At 49.1% G+C, this 15,681-nt stretch overlaps 1 long non-coding RNA gene across 1 annotated transcript; it reads left to right on the forward strand.

Annotated features, from left to right (window-relative positions):
• The first annotated feature begins 594 nt into the window (after positions 1-594).
• On the forward strand, positions 595-5,354 carry LOC135057903 (uncharacterized). Its single transcript, XR_010244448.1, has 3 exons — positions 595-878; positions 1,606-1,837; positions 5,028-5,354. It is a non-coding gene; the product is annotated as an uncharacterized LOC135057903 (long non-coding RNA).
• The last annotated feature ends 10,327 nt before the right edge of the window (positions 5,355-15,681 follow it).

Consider the following 15,681-nt stretch of genomic DNA (forward strand, 5'->3'; position numbering starts at 1 on the left):
TCCCCCTTCCATCCCCATCCCACTTCCCTCCCACTCCGAAGCCCACAAGGACCCATACCCCTGTTTTCTACGGGCCTTATGCCCTACTTTTTGTGCCAAAGTGCCTTTCTTTCTAACATATTTGTCTTCCCTAGAGAGTCCTTCGAATCGTGTTCCTGGAACCGTTCACCGAAACTCATCAGCCTGCGGAATACAGAAATGTGGAGACGTTAGATGGGCGCTCAAGTAAGGTAACTGAAACGGCATTTCTACTCATTACACTGTAACTATCGCTAGCACACAACAAGTATTTCGCAATGGTATAATGTCAGCAGTGTCTTATGGCTTAACGCAGTGCCGTAACTAGGTGTGTGCTGAGTGGGCCTGGCACACAGCGCACTTGTGGTGGGAGCGCATTGTGCGCTATGTGCTCACGATTGGACACTCTGGCAGATGCAGAGCTGTTCAACAGTGCGGGCACCGTGGTGCATGGCTGTCTTTTTATTATTCTCCCAGGTGGCGGTTGTGCTTTACGTACGTGGGTACACTGATTCATACACACACAACTGGGGGGGGGGGGGTAACGGCTGGGATTGGATACAGAAACCAGAAACTACTGGTTAAGCAGGCCTGGGCGTGGCTTGTCCGGCACACAGCCGCAGGCTTCACTGTAAAGTGTTGTAACCCCGCCTCCAGGCCGCACCAAATATCTGCTCCCTCCCCTCCTCGGTCTGCACTCTGCACCCAGGCCGCCCATGCTCAGAGGCAGCCAGACAGACAGGCAGCACCACAGCAGCGGAGCTTGGGTGTAGAGCCCGCTGGTGCTGGGCAGCAGATCCTGACTCCAATGCCTCCTCATCTCCCGAGCCGAGACAGATCAGCCTCCGCCTCCAGCTCAGGTGCCCCTGCTGCATGCTAGTATTTGTTTATATGAAAGGGGCGTGGCCACGGAGGTCCGTGGTTAGGCCCCGCCTCCGACTTTGCCTGTGCCTCTGTGGTAATGTTTGCGTGTGCCCAGCCCTGCCTGCTACCTATGTGGGACCTGGAGGTATGTGTGTGTGTGTTGACTATAGAGGAAAGGCTGTGTGTGTGGTGACTGGGGGTAACAGGTGTGTGTGTGTGTGTGTGTGTGTGTGTGTGTGTGTGTGTGAGTGTGTGTGTGTGTGTGTGTGTGTGTGTGTGTGTGTGTGTGTGTGTGTGTGGTGACTGTAGGGGGGTAACAGGCTGTGTGTGTAGTGACTGGTGGGGTAACAGGCTGTGCGTGTGTGTAGTGACTGGGGGAGGTAACAGGCTGTGCGTGTGTGTAGTGACTGGTGGGGTAACAGGCTGTGCGTGTGTGTAGTGACTGGTGGGGTAACAGGCTGTGCGTGTGTGTAGTGACTGGTGGGGTAACAGGCTGTGCGTGTGTGTGTGTGTGTGTGTGTGTGTGTGTGTGTAGTGATTGGAGACGCCAGGCTGTGTGTGTGTATGTGTATGTTTTTAATGGGGGGAACAGTGTGTGTGTGTGTGTGTGTGTGTGTGTGTGTGTGTGTGTGTGTGTGTGTGTGTGTGTGTGTGTGTGTGTGTGTGTGGTGACTGGAGGCACATGGGAACGTCGATTCTGCCACTTTTTTTTTCTTTAAACAGGGACCTGCGGCAGTGTGGTGCAATGAAGGGGCATGCAGCAGTACTGTCAGCGCAGTACTAGCAGGAGGAGGCGGTCCAGCCAATCCAGCCCCTCTCACCTTTTCTTCCTATCTCTACCGCTGTTGCCCAATGTCACGATCCCACAAAAACCAGAAGAGCGGACCTGCTGGTGCTGAAAGGAGGACCCGTTGCTACCGACACTGATGAGAAGGGAGACACGCCACTGCCCGAGGTACACAGTGCCGCTTGTACTTAAGGGGACGACGACACACAGTGACACTTGTATCGGAGGTAGGGGGACAGAGCGGAATACACAGTGCCACATGTATCCCCCCTCTCACTCTACCCTGACCCTCTCTCTCTCTCACTCCTCTTTTTCACCTCTCTCCCCCTTTCCCCTGGTCTCTCTCTCCCCTCAGACCCCTTTCTCTCTCACCCCCACACTGTCTCCCCTCTCTCTTTTCTCTTGCCCCTCTTTCAACCCTCTCTCACCCCCTCTTACTGAACCTTATCTCTCATTCTCCCTCTGTCTCACCTCTCTTTTTCTCTCTCTCTCTTTCTTTCTCTCTCTCTCTGCCTCGCCCTCTCATTCTGTCTCACTTCTCTTTATTTCTCTCGCTCGAACCCTTTCTCCCCGTCTCTCTATTTCTTTTGCACTCTCTTCTTCGTTCTCTTTCCCTCTATCATCTCCCTCACTCTGCTCCCCCACTCTATCAACCCTCTCTTTCACTACCCCTCTCTGTTTCTTTTTTTCTCTCTCCTCCTCTTTCTTTCTCTCCCTCCCTCGTGCCTCTTTCTCTCCTCTCTCACACTGCTTTCTCTTCCCTGCAGTCAATCTCTCCCTCTCTCCCCCCTTTCTCTCTCTCCTCTCTTTCACTCTCACCCCCACTCTGTCTCACCTCTTTCTTTTTTGCCCCTCCCTCTCTCTCACCCCCTGCCCACCGCATCTCTCTCTTAACCATCTCAACCCCTTTTCTTTCTTTCTTTCTTTCTTTCTTTCTTTCTTTCTTTCTTTCTTTCTTTCTTTCTTTCTTTCTTTCTTTCTTTCTTTCTTTCTTTCTTTCGTCTCCCCCAGCTCCCTCTCTCTCACCTCTTTCTTCCTCCCCTTCTTTTGCTCTTTCTTTCATGCTTTCTCTTTCTCTCATGCCTTATCTCTCTCTCTGCCCTGCTCTCTCTTCCCCCACCCCCTCTCCCTCTTTCAACCCTTTCTCTCGCCCCTGTCTCACCTTTTTCTTTCTTTCTTTCTTTCTCTTTCTTTCTTTCTTTCTTTCTTTCTTTCTTTCTCTTTCTTTCTTTCTTTCTTTCTCTCTCTCTCTCTTACACCCTGCTCCCCCTCTCTCACCCCCCCTCTTTCTTTCTTTCGCTCTCTCTCATCCTCTCTCTCTCTCTCTCTTTTTCCTCTCTCTCACCCTGCTTTCTCTACTCTGCTGTCTGTCTGTCTCTCTCTCTTTCTACCTACCCCCTCTCTTTCTCTCCCCCCACTCTTTTCTCACTTTTTCACCCTGCTCTTTCTCTATAACGCTCTCCCTCTTTCTGAGAGGTAATGGGTGTTGCTGGCTGCTGCTGTGATCTGTATTGCTGGGTGAAGGGTGACGGGTCAGATGCAGAACTAGCGTCCATGCTGGGGGGCACCAGCCAAAATCAAACTGGTTAGTGTCGGTTCTGCTTGGGTGAGAGCAGCCGTCTTCGCTCTGCGGTAATGGCACACTGACAGTAGTAGATATTGGTGCTTTTCCATCACCTGAACACACACACACACACTCACACTGTGTCTAAGGCTACACCACACACACACACTCACACTGTGTCTAAGGCTACACCACACACATACACTCTCACACTGTGTCTAAGGCTACACCACACACACTCTCACACTGTGTCTTAGGCTACACCACACACACTCTCACACTGTGTCTAAGACTACACCACACCAGGGACATAACTACGTGTGCGCGAAGTGTGCTTTGCACATAGCGTACTTTAGCTGAGGGTGCATTGTGCACATTGACCCCGATTGGCAGCCCTATTTGTGTTGCAGCGCTGTTTGCCAAAGATAGCGCTGCCGAGTTCGTAGGTGGAAGAAGTGGTGCCAGGACCGTGCGAAGGTCGTGCTCACCTCAAGAGGATCAGAGCATCCATGGAGCTACCGCCACCCAAGCAGAAAGGAACCACCGGCAGTGGGAGTTTGGGAGCCAGTGAGTGGAGTCTGCAATTACAGCCGGCGCGTTGGAGTGGCAGCAGCGCTGAGGACCCAGAAGCCAACTGCATCTAAGCCGCAGAAGACCCCTATCTGCTACTGGAGTGTCCTCGGGAGTGCCTGCGCGGGAGAAAGTCATACAGGAGGAGACTGCGGGAAAGATCAAGCCGCTAAGGAGTCATGGCAGAGGGGAACAAAATGTTGGAGGAGTCCCCCTTTTTTTTGTGGCCACAGAAGACCTGGCAGTGGAGACCAAGGGCATGCAGGCACCACAGAAGACAACCCCCACTGGCTTCAAGACCCATCAGGACCCACGGAAGAACTCCAACAGTGAGGACTCGGCCTGAAGAACCCCTTACAGAGGACCCTGTAGAGAGGGCGACAGGAGCACTTCGGTGGGAGTCGGAACCGGAGGAGTCGAGCCAGCTGCCAGATAGGATCTGCAAGGACAGGATCAGCGCGGTGCAGTGTTATACATCCCGGGCCTGCTCAGGAATTCGGAGGTGACAGAAGAGCCGCGAGAAACGTTTTTTTTGTTTTCTGATGCCCTTCCACTGCATACTCTGTCCTGTAAGGCTAGGCCAACCTGGGGGGGGGGGGGGGGGGGTGCGCACCGATGCGGGGGGGGGGCGCCGATGCTGTTTCTTGCACACAGCGCTGAAATGTCTAGTTACGGCACTGGCTTAACGTTCTGCACAGCCCAACAGTTTCAACAGGTAAAACATCTGTCGACTGTTGCGGTGCAAAATATTTATCGATCGATCTAGCTATCTATATTTTTAGATATATATGTATATATGTACATCTCTTTCTAGGTACATATATATTAATATGTATATTGATTCTCCTTAATTTTTATGCAAATTGAGCTGAAGACAGCCTTATTCCAAATATCTGCCCACTCCTCAGTGTACAAGCTAGTTCCTAAATATAAATCTGCCTCTCAGGCTAATTGATAAGATTCACATGCGAGAGGCAACTATTCAACAAGCAATGCATATAAATCATAGATTAAACCTTTGGTTGAGGAGTGCCTCCAGCAGGGAGCCTCATAAGTGATGAAAGGCCTACTAACAAGGAGACCTCCTACCTTAGAGTGAAAATACTTTAACTGCAAATATCGGAAAAAAAACTTTAGATGGGAGCGCCATGTTTGAGAGAACAGGGGAAATTTGATGTCTCTAGTAATATTGTTAAGGTACAGAATGTTCCTCTTTTTCCATAGACAGAAAGATGACCTGCTCATGCCCGGATGGATATCAGGATTCTGGAATAGCAGAATAAGGGAAGATGGGCCAGGGGCCAATTTATACTTTCTATTAACATAATCCAAATGGAAAATGAACAGGAAACTATCATATGGGATACCACATTCTGGGGACGATGAATCTTTGGGAGCCAGAGGAGGGAGGAGACAGTAGAAAGGCCCAACCTCTCAGTCTCACTATCAGCCCAGAAATTCCCAGCACCAGGGCTACACCATTGCACAAAGTTGGCAAGTTGTGCAGCAAGACAGTACCTCTTCAAATTGGGAATACCCAAACCTCCACTCCAAGAGGTACGCTGCAATAGTTTCAGTTTAACCCAAGGGTTTTTGTTAGCCCAAATAAAATAAGTTTGAAATTGTAAACATTTGAATACATAGGAAGGTATATATATGACGGGTTTGAAAAAGGTATCGGAGCTGAAGGAGTACTTTCATTATCACCGAGGGCCTAATTCAGCATGAATCGCTATTCAGAGAATTTGCAAATTGAGCGACTATCAAACAACTGCGCATGCGTAGCATTCACATTTTGCACGCGCGAGGGGTAATAGTGACAGAAAATGCGTGCAGATCGCAATGTAGTCGCTGTTTGACAGGAAGCTGGCACTTCTGGGCGGAAACCTGGCGTTTTCTGGGTGTTTTTGAGAAGGGTTCAATTTGGTACCGCACAGGACTTTTTTAGCAATCTTTATAAAGGGCTCTTATAAAATATGTCCCTTGTGAACCAACAGTGCATATACATGAAAGATGCCTGATGTAGGTATCCAAGGAATTAGTGTTGTTAGTGGTGCACCCAGAGTCAATGGTACGTATCGATATGACAAAAGAGAAAAAGAAAGACTCTGTGTTGGGGCACTCTTTATATAATAAAACTTAACTTTTAATTAATCATGATAAAAGGATTGTACACAAACAAACGCACACAACGACACAAAAGGAGGGTTCAGAATTTCCCCTCCACATCTGATATCATAAATTCTTAATCAAAACTGGAGGTAGGTACACTCCGAGAACTAAATGTTCTAGTTGACAGTTGCACCTGAGGTGAAAATATAAGAATAGAAATATCAGATAAATATCAGAAAAATATCAAAGGTGAACAGCGAACAAGCCACCTCTAGGTGAAACGGCCGTCTGTGGATAGTGGTGCTGAACCGTGCACAGTTCAGCCCACTCACCTTCTCGTATCGTATTCATGACCATTTGGGCTGGAAATTGTTTATTACTTCCCTATTTTCCTTTATTTCTATTGCTATGAATTGCTTATAAGATCAGAGTCTTATTTACTACTTTCCACCAAAAGTGTATATCTTTGTACATACTGTTGTCTCCTTTTTGGAATCAATTATGAAAAAAACCTTTCTCTGACGTCCTAAGTGGATGCTGGGGACTCCGTCAGGACCATGGGGAATAGCGGCTCCGCAGGAGACAGGGCACAAAAATAAAGCTTTAGGATCAGGTGGTGTGCACTGGCTCCTCCCCCTATGACCCTCCTCCAAGCCTCTGTTAGGTTTTTGTGCCCGTCCGAGCAGGGTGCAATCTAGGTGGCTCTCTTAAGGAGCTGCTTAGAAAAAGTTTTTCCTGCTGGCAACAGAAGTTCAACTCACCTGCGTGCAGGATGGATTGGCTTCTTAGGCTACTGGACACCATTAGCTCCAGAGGGAGTCGGAACACAGGTCTCACCCTGGGGTTCGTCCCGGAGCCGCGCCGCCGACCCCCCTTGCAGATGCTGAAGATTGAAGGTCCAGAAACCGGCGGCAGAAGGCTTTTCAGTCTTCATGAAGGTAGCGCACAGCACTGCAGCTGTGCGCCATTGTTGTCACACACTTCACACCTTAGGTCACGGAGGGTGCAGGGCGCTGCTGGGGGCGCCCTGGGCAGCAATATATAATACCTTTTATGGTAAAAAAATACATCACATATAGCCCTTGAGGCTATATGGATGTATTAAACCCATGCCAGATATCTCAAACTCCGGGAGAAAAGCCCGCCGGAATAGGGGGCGGGGCTTATTCTCCTCAGCACACAGCGCCATTTTCCTGCTCAGCTCCGCTGTGAGGAAGGCTCCCAGGACTCTCCCCTGCACTGCACTACAGAAACAGGGTAAAACAGAGAGGGGGGGCACTTTTTTTGGCGATATTTTATATATTTAAGCTGCTATAAGGATACAACACTTATATAAGGTTGTTCCCATATATATTATAGCGCTTGGGTGTCTGCTGGCAAACTCTCCCTCTGTCTCCCCAAAGGGCTAGTGGGGTCCTGTCTTCGATAAGAGCATTCCCTGTGTGTCTGCTGTGTGTCGGTACGTGTGTGTCGACATGTATGAGGACGATGTTGGTGTGGAGGCAGAGCAATTGCCGATAATGGTGATGTCACCCCCCAGGGAGTCGACACCGGAATGGATGGCTTTGTTTATGGAATTACGTGATAATGTCAGCACATTACAAAAATCAGTTGACGACATGAGACGGCCGGAAAACCAGTTGGTACCTGCCCAGGCGTCTCAGACACCGTCAGGGGCTGTAAAACGCCCTTTACCTCAGTCGGTCGACACAGACCCAGACACTGAATCTAGTGTCGACGGTGAAGAAACAAACGTATTTTCAAGTAGGGCCACACGTTATATGATCACGGCAATGAAGGAGGCTTTGCATATCTCTGATACTGCAAGTACCACAAAAAGGGGTATTATGTGGGGGGTGAAAAAACTACCTGTAGTTTTTCCTGAATCAGAGGAATTGAATGATGTATGTGATGAAGCGTGGGTTAACCCAGATAGAAAAGTGCTAATTTCAAAAAAGTTATTGGCATTATACCCTTTCCCGCCAGAGGTTAGGGCGCGCTGGGAAACACCCCCTAGGGTGGATAAGGCGCTCACACGCTTATCAAAACAAGTGGCGTTACCGTCTCCAGATACGGCCGCCCTCAAGGATCCAGCTGATAGGAGGCTGGAAACTACCCTAAAAAGTATATACACACATACTGGTGTTATACTGCGACCAGCCATCGCCTCAGCCTGGATGTGCAGTGCTGGGGTGGTCTGGTCGGATTCCCTGACTGAAAATATTGATACCCTGGATAGGGACAGTATTTTATTGACTATAGAGCAATTAAAGGATGCTTTTCTTTATATGCGAGATGCTCAGAGGGATATTTGCACTCTGGCATCGAGAGTAAATGCGATGTCCATATCTGCCAGAAGTTTATGGACGCGACAGTGGTCAGGTGATGAGGATTCTAAACGACATATGGAAGTATTGCCGTATAAAGGGGAGGAATTATTTGGCATCGGTCTATCGGATCTGGTGGCCACGGCAACTGCCGGAAAATCCACCTTTTTACCTCAGACCCCCTCCCAACAGAAAAAGACACCGTCTTTTCAGCCGCAGTCCTTTCGGTCCTATAAGAACAAGCGGGCAAAAGGACAGTCATATCTGCCCCGGGGCAGAGGAAGGGGTAAGAGAGGACAGCAAGCTGCCCCTGCCCAGGAACAGAAGCCCTCCCAGGGTTCTGAAAAGCCCTCAGCATGACGCTGGGACTTTACAAGCGGACTCAGGAGCGGTGGGGGGTCGACTCAAGAATTTCAGCGCACAGTGGGCTTGCTCACAGGTGGACCCCTGGATCCTGCAGGTAGTATCTCAGGGTTACAGGTTGGAGTTCGAGAAGTCTCCCCCTCGCCGGTTCCTAAAGTCTGCTTTGCCAACGTCTCCCTCAGACAGGGCGACGGTATTGGAAGCCATTCACAAGCTGTTTTCTCAGCAGGTGATAGTCAAGGTACCCCTCCTACAACAAGGAAAAGGGTATTACTCCACGCTATTTGTGGTACCGAAGCCGGACGGCTCGGTAAGACCTATTCTAAATCTGAAATCTTTGAACCTGTACATACAGAAATTCAAATTCAAGATGGAGTCACTCAGAGCAGTGATAGCGAATCTGGAAGAAGGGGACTTTATGGTGTCCCTGGACATAAAGGATGCTTACCTGCATGTCCCAATTTGCCCTTCACATCAAGGGTACCTCAGGTTCGTGGTGCAAAACTGTCATTATCAGTTTCAGACGCTGCCGTTTGGATTGTCCACGGCACCTCGGGTCTTTACCAAGGTAATGGCCGAAATGATGATTCTTCTTCGAAGAAGAGGCGTATTAATTATCCCTTACTTGGACGATCTCCTGATAAGGGCAAGGTCCAGAGAACAGCTGGAGGACGGAGTAGCACTAACCCGATTAGTGCTGCAACAACACGGGTGGATTCTGAATTTTCCAAAATCTCAGTTGACACCGACAACACGTCTGCTGTTCCTGGGAATGATTCTGGACACGGTTCAGAAAAAGGTGTTTCTTCCGGAGGAGAAAGCCAAGGAGTTATCCAAACTTGTCAGGAACCTCCTAAAACCAGGAAAAGTGTCTGTGCATCAATACACAAGAGTCCTGGGAAAGATGGTGGCTTCTTACGAAGCGATTCCATTCGGCAGATTCCACGCACGAACTTTTCAGTGGGATCTGTTGGACAAATGGTCCGGATCGCATCTGCAGATGCACCAGCGGATAACCTTATCACCACGGACAAGGGTGTCTCTTCTGTGGTGGTTGCAGAGTGCTCATCTGTTAGAGGGTCGCAGATTCGGCATACAGGACTGGGTCCTGGTGACCACGGATGCCAGTCTGAGAGGCTGGGGAGCGGTCACACAGGGAAGAAACTTCCAGGGAGTATGGTCAAGCCTGGAGATGTCTTTTCACATAAATATACTGGAGCTAAGAGCGATTTACAATGCTCTAAGTCTGGCAAAACCCCTGCTTCAGGGTCAGCCGGTGTTGATCCAGTCGGACAACATCACGGCAGTTGCCCACGTAAACAGACAGGGCGGCACAAGAAGCAGGACAGCAATGGCAGAAGCTGCAAGGATTCTTCGCTGGGCGGAAGATCATGTGATAGCACTGTCAGCAGTGTTCATTCCGGGAGTGGACAACTGGGAAGCAGACTTCCTCAGCAGACACGATCTACACCCGGGAGAGTGGGGACTTCATCCAGAAGTCTTCCACATGATTGTGAACCGTTGGGAAAAACCAAAGGTGGATATGATGGCGTCCCGCCTCAACAAAAAACTGGACAGGTATTGCGCCAGGTCAAGAGACCCTCAGGCAATAGCTGTGGATGCTCTGGTAACACCGTGGGTGTTCCAGTCAGTGTATGTGTTCCCTCCTCTGCCTCTCATACCAAAAGTACTGAGAATTATACGGCAAAGGGGAGTAAGAACGATACTCGTGGCTCCGGATTGGCCAAGAAGAACTTGGTACCCGGAACTTCAAGAGATGCTCACGGAGGATCCGTGGCCTCTACCTCTAAGACGGGACCTGCTTCAGCAGGGACCGTGTCTATTCCAAGACTTACCGCGGCTGCGTTTGACGGCGTGGCGGTTGAACGCCGAATTCTAAGGGAAAAAGGCATTCCGGAAGAGGTCATTCCTACACTGGTAAAAGCCAGGAAGGAGGTGACTGCACAACATTATCACCGCATTTGGAGAAAATATGTTGCGTGGTGTGAGGCCAGGAAGGCCCCCACGGAGGAATTTCAATTGGGTCGATTCCTACATTTCCTGCAAACAGGATTGTCTATGGGCCTCAAATTGGGGTCCATTAAGGTTCAAATTTCGGCCCTGTCGATTTTCTTCCAGAAAGAATTGGCTTCAGTTCCTGAAGTCCAGACTTTTGTAGAAGGAGTACTACATATACAGCCCCCGGTTGTGCCCCCAGTGGCTCCGTGGGACCTTAATGTAGTTTTGGATTTTCTCAAATCCCATTGGTTTGAGCCACTCAAATCGGCGGATTTGAAATATCTTACATAGAAAGTAACCATGCTACTGGCCCTGGCTTCAGCCAGGAGAGTGTCAGAATTGGCGGCTTTATCCTATAAAAGCCCATATCTGATTTTCCATTCGGACAGGGCAGAACTGCGGACGCGTCCTCATTTTCTGCCTAAGGTGGTGTCAGCGTTTCACCTGAACCAGCCTATTGTGGTGCCTGCGGCTACTAACGATTTGGAGGATTCCAAGTTGTTGGACGTGGTCCGGGCATTGAAAATATATATTTCAAGAACAGCTGGAGTCAGAAAGTCTGACTCGCTGTTTATATTGTATGCACCCAACAAGCTGGGTGCTCCTGCTTCTAAGCAGACGATTGCTCGTTGGATTTGTAGCATTATTCAACTTGCACATTCTGTGGCAGGCTTGCCACAACCAAAATCTATCAAGGCCCATTCCACAAGGAAAGTGGGCTCATCCTGGGCGGCTGCCTGGGGGGTCTCGGCATTACAACTCTGCCGAGCAGCTACGTGGTCGGGGGAGAACACATTTGTAAAATTCTACAAATTTGATACCCTGGCTAAAGAGGACCTGGAGTTCTCTCATTCGGTGCTGCAGAGTCATCCGCACTCTCCCGCCCGTTTGGGAGCTTTGGTATAATCCCCATGGTCCTGACGGAGTCCCCAGCATCCACTTAGGACGTCAGAGAAAATAAGATTTTACTTACCGATAAATCTATTTCTCGTAGTCCGTAGTGGATGCTGGGCGCCCATCCCAAGTGCGGATTGTCTGCAATACTTGTACATAGTTATTGTTACAAAAAAATCGGGTTGTTATTGTTGTGAGCCGTCTGTTCAGAGGCTCCTACGTTTGTCATACTGTTAACTGGGTTCAGATCACAAGTTGTACGGTGTGATTGGTGTGGCTGGTATGAGTCTTACCCGGGATTCATTATCCTTCCTTATTGTGTACGCTCGTCCGGGCACAGTATCCTAACTGAGGCTTGGAGGAGGGTCATAGGGGGAGGAGCCAGTGCACACCACCTGATCCTAAAGCTTTATTTTTGTGCCCTGTCTCCTGCGGAGCCGCTATTCCCCATGGTCCTGACGGAGTCCCCAGCATCCACTACGGACTACGAGAAATAGATTTATCGGTAAGTAAAATCTTATTTTTTGGAATCAATTATGAAATACTCGTGTATATTATCAGTATAAATCCCTTGCTCCAAAGAACTGCTATATATTTACCTTACAAGTAGCAACGCTATAAATTTATTGGATTACTGACATTTGGGTAATATTATTAGCATAAATCCCTTGCTCCAAAGAACTACTATGTATATTTACTTCTCAAAGTAGCAACGCTATAAATTTATTGGATTACTGACATTTGGGCAATTTTTTCTCTACCAATTACCAAAAAACTGCTTTATTGTATATCTACCCCATATAGTGGATACGTTAGATTTGATTTGAGTATACTGCATTGTTTGCCAATTGGATTACCAACATCTAGGCTATTGTTAAGTGCGAGTCTCATCAATTACTTTCAAACTTTCCAACTTATCTATTTTCAATAGGCCAAGGCAACCCGCCTCTCTCATCCACTGTCCACTATATTATCATATGACAGTGGACAACAGAAGACGGTTCCTGAACCTATACATTTCTTTGTATCAGATGTTTCTCTGACGTCCTAAGTGGATGCTGGGACTCCGTAAGGACCATGGGGATTAGCGGCTCCGCAGGAGACTGGGCACAACTAAAGAAAGCTTTAGGACTACCTGGTGTGCACTGGCTCCTCCCACTAAGACCCTCTTCCAGACCTCAGTTAGATTCTTGTGCCCGGCTGAGCTGGATGCACACTAGGGGCTCTCCTGAGCTCCTAGAAAGAAAGTATATTTTAGGTTTTTTTATTTTACAGTGAGATCTGCTGGCAACAGACTCACTGCAGCGAGGGACTAAGGGGAGAAGAAGCGAACCTACCTAACTGGTGGTAGCTTGGGCTTCTTAGGCTACTGGACACCATTAGCTCCAGAGGGATCGACCGCATGGAACCGGCCAATGATGTTCGGTCCCGGAGCCGCGCCGCCGGCCCCCTTACAGAGCCAGAAGCAAGAAGTGTTCCGGAAAATCGGCGGCAGAAGACTTCAGTCTTCACCAAGGTAGCGCACAGCACTGCAGCTGTGCGCCATTGCTCCTCATGCACACCTCACACTCCGGTCACTGATGGGTGCAGGGCGCTGGGGGGGGCGCCCTGAGCAGCAATATAAACACCTTGCCTGGCAAAATCATCACAATATATAGCCCCAGAGGCTATATATGTGATAAATACCCCTGCCAGAATCCATAAAAAAGCGGGAGAAAAGTCCGCGAAAAAGGGGCGGAGCTATCTCCCTCAGCACACTGGCGCCATTTTCTCTTCACAGTGCAGCTGGAAGACAGCTCTTCAGGCTCTCCCCTGTAGTTTTCAGGCTCAAAGGGTTAAAAGAGAGGGGGGGCACTAAATTTAGGCGCAATATTGTTTATACAAGCAGCTATTGGGGGGAAAATCACTCAGTTATAGTGTTAATCCCTGCATTATATAGCGCTCTGGTGTGTGCTGGCATACTCTCTCTCTGTCTCCCCAAAGGACTTTGTGGGGTCCTGTCCTCAGTTAGAGCATTCCCTGTGTGTGTGCTGTGTGTCGGTACGGCTGTGTCGACATGTGGGATGAGGAAGGTTACGTGGAGGTGGAGCAGAGGCCGATAAATGGGATGTCGCCCCCTGTGGGGCCGACACCAGAGTGGATGGATAGGTGGAAGGTATTAACCGACAATGTCAACTCCTTACATAGAAGGCTGGATGACGTAAAACAGCTGTGGGACAGCCGGCTTCTCAGCCCGCGCCTGCCCAGGCGTCTCAAAGGCCATCAGGGGCTCAAAAAAGCGCCCGTTACCTCAGATGGCAGACACAGATGTCGACATGGAGTCTGACTCCAGTGTCGACGAGGTTGAGACATATACACAATCCACTAGGAACATCCGTTACATGATCTCGGCAATGAAAAATGTGTTACGCATTTCTGACATGAACCCAAGTACCACATAAAAGGGGTTTTATTTTTGGGGAGAAAAAGCAGCCAGTGTTTTGTTCCCCCATCAGATGAATGAATGAAGTGTGTAAAGTAGCGTGGGTTCCCCCGATAAGAAACTGGTAATTTCTAAAAAGTTACTGATGGCGTACCCTTTCCCGCCAGAGGATAGGTCACGTTGGGAGATATCCCTTAGGGTGGATAAGGCGCTCACACGTTTGTCAAAAAAGGTGGCACTGCCGTCTTAGGATACGGCCACCTTAAAGGAGCCTGCTGATAAAAAGCAGGAGGCTATCCTGAAGTCTGTATATACACACTCAGGTTATATACTGAGACCTGCAATTGCCTCAGCATAAATAGTGCTGCTGCAGCGTGGTCTGATACCCAGTCAGATAATATTAATACTCTAAGACAGGGATAATAGTTTGCTAACATAGAGCATATTAAAGACGTCGTCTTATATATAAAGGATGCACAGAGGGATATTTGCCGGCTGGCATCCAGAATTAATGCAATGTCCATTCTGCCAGGAGGGTATTAGAAACCCGGCAGTGGACAGGTGATGCTGCCTATAAAAGGCACATAGAGATTCTGCCTTATAAGGGTGAGGAATTGTTTGGGGATGGTCTCTGGGACCTCGTATCCACAGCAACAGCTGGGAAGAAATTTTTTTACCTCAGGTTTCCTCACAGCCTAAGAAAGCACTGTATTTTCAGGTACAGTCCTTTCAGCTTCAGAAAAGCAAGCGGGTCAAAGGCGCTTCCTTTCTGCACAGAGACAAGGGAAGAAGGAAAAAGCTGCACCAGCAGCCAGTTCCTAGGATCAAATATCTTCCCCCGCTTCCTCTGAGTCCACCGCATGACGTTGGGGCTCCACAGGTGGAGACAGGTGCGGTAGGGGCGCATCTCGGGAACTTCAGGGACCAGTGGGCTTGCCCACAGGTGGATCCCTAGGTTCTGCAAATAGTATCACAGGGATACAGGCTGGAGTTCGAGGCGACTCCCCCTCGCCGTTACCTCACATCAGCCTTGCCTGCTGCCCTCGGAGAAAGGTAGTACTGGCGGCAATTCACAAGCTGTACTTCCAGCAGGCGAAATCAAGGTACCCCTCCTTCAACAAGGCCGGGGTTACTATTCCAAAATGTTGTGGTACCGAAACCAGACGGTTCGGTGAGACCCATTCTAAATTTGAAAGCCTTGAACACTTATATACGAAGGTTCAAGTTCAAAATGGAATCGCTCAGGGCGATTATTGCAAGCCTGGAGAATTTCATGGTATCACTGGACATCAAGGATGCTTACCTGCGTGTCCCTATTTACCCTCTACACCAGGAGTACCTCAAAATTGTGGTACAGGATTGTCATTACCAATTCCAGACGTTGCCGTTGGTCTGTCCCCGGCACCGAGGTATTTACCAAGGTAATGGCCGAAATAATTATCCCGTACTTGGACGATCTCCTTATAAAGGCGAGGTCCAGGGAGCAGTTGTTCGGCGGAGTAGCACTATCTCGGGAAGTGCTACAACAGCACGGCTGGATTCTGAATATTCCAAAGTCGCAGCTGGTTCCTACGACGCGTCTACTGTTCCTGGGTATGGGTCTGGACACAGAACGGGATAAAAAGGGTTTCTCCCGGAGGAGAAGTCCAAGGAGTTGTCGTCTCTAGACAATACGTATACAGGTGTCGGTGCATCAATGCACGCGAGCCCTGGGAAGGATGGTAGCTTCTTACGAAGAAAT

This window comes from Pseudophryne corroboree, chromosome 3 (assembly GCF_028390025.1).
Source record: "Pseudophryne corroboree isolate aPseCor3 chromosome 3, aPseCor3.hap2, whole genome shotgun sequence".
Classification (NCBI taxonomy): Eukaryota; Metazoa; Chordata; class Amphibia; order Anura; family Myobatrachidae; genus Pseudophryne; species Pseudophryne corroboree.